Source organism: Nerophis lumbriciformis, linkage group LG15 (genome assembly GCF_033978685.3).
Source record: "Nerophis lumbriciformis linkage group LG15, RoL_Nlum_v2.1, whole genome shotgun sequence".
NCBI classification, from domain to species: domain Eukaryota; kingdom Metazoa; phylum Chordata; class Actinopteri; order Syngnathiformes; family Syngnathidae; genus Nerophis; species Nerophis lumbriciformis.
Window position 1 is genome coordinate 12309421 of NC_084562.2, and position 6667 is coordinate 12316087.

At 39.0% G+C, this 6667-nt stretch overlaps 1 non-coding gene across 1 annotated transcript; it reads right to left on the reverse strand.

The window, feature by feature from the left end:
• Positions 1-4555: 4555 nt before the first annotated feature.
• trnar-ucu (transfer RNA arginine (anticodon UCU)) lies at positions 4556-4643 on the reverse strand. Its single transcript is given in 2 exon segments — positions 4556-4591; positions 4607-4643. It is a non-coding gene; the product is annotated as a tRNA-Arg (tRNA).
• Positions 4644-6667: the final 2024 nt, after the last annotated feature.

Consider the following 6667-nt stretch of genomic DNA (forward strand, 5'->3'; position numbering starts at 1 on the left):
TCCACCTGCATGTGGAATCGGGGACATTTAGAGTCCTGTAGAAGTTGGGAGGCAGGTATTGAATGCATAGCTGAAGTCCATAAAAAGGATCCTAACATAGGTTCCCAGGAGTCCAAAGTAGATGGCCAGATTAATGGTGTCGTCTCCAGACCTGATGGCTCTTTAAGCAAACTGCAACGGGTCCAGGTGGGGTGCGGTGATGGCGTCCAGGTGGGGTAGGACCAGGTACTCAGAGGACTTCAAGACTACAGACATCAGTGCCACTGGGCTGTAGTTGTGGAGTCCTGTGATCCATGGCTTTTTGGGGACAGGAATGATATTGGAGGATTCAAAACTAAGTGGCACATGGCATGACTTAAAAGAAGTGTTGAAGATGTCCGTGAAGACAGGAGTCAGCTTGGACGCAAATTGTTTTAAGTTGGATGGGAAGACACCGCCAGGCTCGGGGGCTTGATCGGGGTTCATCCTTTTGAATTGTTTGTGCACATCCTGCTCATAGATTGTGAGGGATTGAGGGGAGAGATCTGTGGTGGCCATTGAACAAGTGAGCTTTGTGGGTCGGGGGGAGGAGGGGGTGTTGGAGTCGTTGAAGTTGTTGGGCAGGGTGGGTGTGGTGGTCGGAGTCGGGCTAACAGGAACGGTGTTGGGGATTGATGGGCCATCAAAGTGAGCAGAAAAGGTGTTCAAGCTTTGGGCGAGTTGTTGATCGTTAGCAACATGGGGGGATTTTGGATTGTAGTTAGGGAGTTGCCTAATCCCCCTCCACACAAAGGCAGAGTCGTTACCAGCTAACTGCTGCTGGAGTTTGAATACAGCGATTTAGCATTTCAAACATCTCTGCTAAACCAGTATTTGGACTCCTTGTCTCCACTTTTGAAGGCTGCTTCTTTTCCCCTCCTAATGTACCTTAGCTTTGCTGTGAACCCAGGGCTTGTCATTATCATAACTCACCCTGGTGCACATTGGCACGATGTGGTCCTCAAAGAAGTGGATGTATGAGGTCACAAAGTCTATGTACTCATCCAGATTGTCTGCCTTGATCACCTCCCAGTCTGTTGTCTCCAAACATGTAAACAGCTCCTCCGCAGCCTCGCTGGTCCATCTCTTTAATGTTCTAGCAACCAGTTTTATGAGCTTCAGCCTCTGCCTGTATGCAGGAATCAGATGCACCATCTCATGATCCGGGAGCTGCACGGGCCACGAGGCAATAGGTTCCATCCTTTGTAGTGTAACAGTGATCCAAGATTTTCTCCTCCCTGGTGGAACACTTGATAAACAGTTTATATTTTGGTAGTTCCTGTCTTAGATTTCATCCCTGTTAGAGTCCCCAAGCGCAATAATCAAGGAGTACAGAAAAGTTTGTTCCACATGCAAAATCTGCTTTGTCTCACGCACATCAGCATCTGGCGGGATGGAAACAGCCGTCAGAATGAATGGTGCGAACTCACGCGGAGAGTAGAATGGTTTGCAGTTTATGAACAGATATTCCAGAGGAGGACAACTGTAGCCACGTGTACATGGGAACATTTTATTTAATCTGATCATAACTCGGATTGTGTATATGGACCCTGAAAAAAATTATCCGATTATGACTTGAATTATCATGCATCACACATTAAATCCGAATACTTTACTAAGACATGCCCACAATATCGTAATAGGAAAAGTGTCTTATTGTTTGTGCTATTGCGCCATCTTTTGAATGAGTTTGCCCACTGCAGGTGCTGAAGAAGCATTAGACTTCCACCGTAAACAAACATAGCTTTGTGAAATTCTGCTTGTCTGACGTTGTCACGGTATTTATTTATCTTCTTCTGTTCACTGCTTTTGTTTTATCCCTCTTTTTGAAATGGAGCTGTTCTGTTGCCATTTATATTGCAATATTTATGGGTTGGCAACTTCATGTTACGACATTATGTGTATGTGTTTGAGGCTAGCCGTTAGCAGTTGGAGTAGCTGTAATGTCGTGAATAAAACAGCTCGTCAAGACGCAAAGGAGCTTTCCTTTTATTGTTACACCGACACATACCACTCAATACCATACTTTTGACTTCGCTAATCTCTTTTTAAAGCAACAAACTCAACCGTATATAACGCTACTTCTCTACATGTTGAATGGGGGGAGACAGCAGCAAGACAATCGCTTAATTCCGAGATTATTACATTTAATTCCTACTCCACCACCAAAGTAAGGATAGTTTCAACCTAAATTTCGTAAGAAGTGTTTTCATGCACTATAATTCGAATGACTATCCGCATAAACCACCCGTCTCGATTGGAAGTGAATTTTTATCCGAATTTGTGTGATCGGGTCAGAATAATCCGAATGGCGTGTTTCCATGAAGCATTTTTACTCTGGTTTGGCTTTTAATCCAAATAAGTGTGTCCATGTGCACATATCTACTGTTGAGAAACCACACACATCGGCGAACCATTCACTGTTGGCATAGAAACGGACCTCCTCGACTTTGGGCTGCTTGAATCTTAATTTGATTCAAGCAACCTTTTTATTGAACTTTCGGGCTATATATATTGTATACCGTATTTTTCGGGCCATAAGGCGCACTGCCGATGAATGGTCTATTTTTGATCTTTTTTTCATATATAAGGCGCACCGGATTATAAGGCGCATTAAAGGAGTCATACTATTTTAATTTTTTTCTTAATAGAAAACACTTCCTTGTGGTCTACATAACATGTAATGGTGGTTCTTTGGTCAAAATGTTGCATAGATTATGTTTTACAGATCATCTTCAAGCCGCTTTCTCACAGTCGCTTCCGGATGCGCCGTTTTGTGGGCGGTCTTATTTACGTGGCTCACCTTCGGCAGCGTCTTCTCCCCGTCATCTTTGTTGTAGCGGTGTAGCGTGCAAGGACGGGGGTGGAAGAAGTGTCAAAAGATGGAGCTAACTGTTTTAATGACATTCAGACTTTACTTAAATCAATAACGGAGCAGCATCTCCTAATCCAAAAAACAACACAGAAAAGGTGTCCCGTGAAAAAACGTTCGACCGGGACTCTAATAACTAAAGTTCTTTGGGTGAATAATGTAAACTCACTACACCGGTATGTTTTAGCGCTTTCATGGTAATTTTTCAGGACTTATACAGATCCCAAATACAGATCAGCAGGCACCAGAAGGTAAGAAAAGTTGCTTTTGCATATTATTGTGAAACAAAATGCCAGATAATATGTCTTACCTTATACACACACCATAATAATACTCGTATGTTTAATGCGCCGACAATCCTTCAAGCGGTGCGGTTTCATAGCTTACCAAAGTCGTACTGAAACATTTTGATAGATTTTTGAGCGCGATCTGTAATGTTCGAAATTTTAATGCAACATTTAAAATGTTGGCGTTGTTTACTTGAGACATATTGCCATCATAGTGCAGCCTACACTTATCTCTTATGTTTGACTGCCATCTACTGGTCACACTTATCATTACACCATGTACCAAATAAAATTGCTTTGAGTTGGGTAAGCTCCATTCATCCATTTTCTACCGCTTATTTCCTCCGGGGTCGCAGAGGGCGCTGGAGCCTATCTCAGCTACAATCGGGCGGAAGGCGGTGTACACCCTGGACAAGTCGCCACCTCATCGCAGGGCCAACACAGATAGACAGACAACATTTACAAGGGCCAATTTAGTGTTGCCAATCAACCTATCCCCAGGTGCATGTCTCAACCATACTTATTCCTTACATAGGGCGCACTGTCGAGTTTTGAGAAAAAAAAAAAATTAAGTACGCCTTATAGTCCAGAAAATACGGTATTAACATTTATGATGTGTTTTTTTTATAACCTACATAATTAAATGGCAGAAATAGATCTTCAAACTTTATCGTACACTTTGCCTGTTCAAAAGTTGACATACACTTTAAGTACGCCTTATAGTCCGGAAAATACGGTATTAACATTTATGATGTGTTTTTTTATATAACCTACATAATTAAATGGCAGAAATAGATCTTCAAACTTTATCGTACACTTTGCCTGTTCAAAAGTTGACATACACTCATCAAATGAGTAACGTCAAATCAATTTTGGGACAGGACTTTTTACCTTTGCAAAGCAGTTAGTTACTTAGTTTGTTCATTATTTCGTTTGTTCAATAACTCAACAGTCATGGGCGGATTTTCATTAAACATTCAGGAAAATTCAGATCAATCATTTGTTCAATAACTCAAAAGTTACGGTTGTTCATTCTTCCGATAACTCAAATTTTGGGCAATTTTCATGAAACTTTAAGAAAAGTCAGTTTGTTCGTTCGACAACGCAAAAAGTTATGGCCGGATTTTTATGAAACTTGCAGGAAATGTCCAAAATGGAATAAGGGACACATGATTTACTTTTTGAGCTAATCCGGAGCACCGTCTGGTTGTAAGACTTTTTACTACTGGGAGGTTGAGTTTGCACTCTACAAGTGCTTTGCTAGTTTGAGTTGTTCTTTTTCTTGGTTGGAAGTCCATGCATGCAGCAGAGTGACAAGTCACATGTTTGAATCTGTTTTAGTTCTGTGCCGTCATGTCAACAAAACACAAAACACAGTCGACTCTGGTGGGACTCGAACCCACAACCTTTGAATGGCCTCATCAATCACTAGAAGTCCAACGCGCTATCCATTGCGCCACAGAGCCTGTTGACTGCTGAGAGAGAGTTGCGCTACAGGCTCTTATCACTGCCAGGGGGTTGGAAGGGTGCTAAAGGTTAGAGGTCCCAGCTGTCAGAACTTCAAAGAATGAAAGACAGACTCTTGTCAAAATGTCCTTAAAGTTTACACAACTTCACGACGTAAGTGTTACTAACTTTTTTTGACCAGGCGGGGGCAGTGTTACATTCTGAGAAAATGTTGTAATACATAATAATAATCATAGTAATACTAAGAATATAATATATTAAAATTGGAATATATATATATATATATATATATATATATATATATATATATATATATATATATATATATATATATATATATATATTTTAATGATTAATATTAAGGCAAATATTATTTAGCTCTAAAAAAAAATCTTTAAGAATTTTTATTTTGACATTTTTTAATTACTATTTTTTAGTTTGTTTGCTAAACATGTCTCTCTTTGGTCTTGTCCTAAGGTTCTGAGTTTGTATTTTTTTTTAAATGTTTTGCAATACAAGTGTTTTAAAGTACGGGATGCATCACAGAACCAATTAAACCCAGGGACCACAGTATTTATAAAAAGTAACTTACTAATAGGGTTGAACTGTATAGTATAGCACCGCGATACTAATGAATCACGGTACTATACCGCCTCTAAAAAGTACCGTATCGGATTGATACTTAAATTTGTGGTATCATCCAAAACTAATGTAAAGCATCCAAACAACAGACGAATAAGTGATCATTACATTTTAACAGAAGTCTAGATAGAACATGTTAAAAAGAGAAAGTAAGCAGATATTAACAGTAAATGAACAAGTAGATTAATAATTAATTTTTTACCACTTGTCCTTAATAATTTTGATAAATTAATAGAATGGAAAATGACACAATATGTTATTGCATATGTCAGCAGCTAAATTAGGAGTCTTTGTTTGTTTACTTACTAATAAAAGATAAGTTGTCTTGCATGTTCACTATTTTATTTAAGGACAAACCTGCAATAAGAAACAGTACAGTAAGATTTTTTCGTTAAAAGAGAAGCCAATAATGCAATTTTTTGTGGTCCCCTTTATTTTGAAAAGTATCAAAAAGTAACGGTACCAAAATATTGGTATTGGGACAACACTACTTACTATAGTGCCTCACTTGGATCCGGTATAATTTTAAAAGCCCTTGAAATAAGCAAACTAGGGAATGAATACAATATTGAAGCTGAGCATTAATGCATATAAACCTAACACACAGCAATTCAGAATTTTTAAGAAAATAAAATTACGAAGGGAACCGTCTTGCAATCGACAGCCGAGCTCTAGGAAGTGATGACAATGTATTTCATTACCAACACATGGGTACAGTGTAATGGAGATACAGTCCTATTTGGATATATAACTCTAGGAAAACATGGAAAATTATTGGCTTACCACCAGTGTTTGAAAAGGAGTGAAGCGTTGAAGGTTTAATATGCCCTCAGCCATAATGTGATACGGACCACGAGAGCTGTGAGGCTCACAGAAATACAGGACTGTCAAGTAGCAGCATTTATTGCCACTGAAAGGGACTAATTATACCTGACAGTAATAATCAATATACACTGGGTATTGAAAATGAATTATTCATGATGTGACACCCAAAGTTTTTTTAATGAAAAAATAGTATGAAAACTGTCTCGGATTCCTACAGCTGCAAATGGGTAGATAACAGGCCTATAACCAGTTCTATTTTACAGTAAACCTTTGTTTATCGCTGTTAATTGGCCTGACAGTGCTAAATTAATTTCAGTGAAGTGGGAATTATCAATATACTTTTCAGTTTCTGCAAGTCAGACAACACATACAGTACAGCCCAAAGTTTGGACACACGTTCTCATCAATGTGTTTTCTTTATTTTCAATTGTCATGACTATTTACATTGTAGATTGTCATTGAAGGCATCAAAACTATGAATGAACACGTGGAGTTATGTACTTAACAAAAAAAAGGTGAAATAACTGAAAATATGTTTTACATTCTAGTTTCTTCG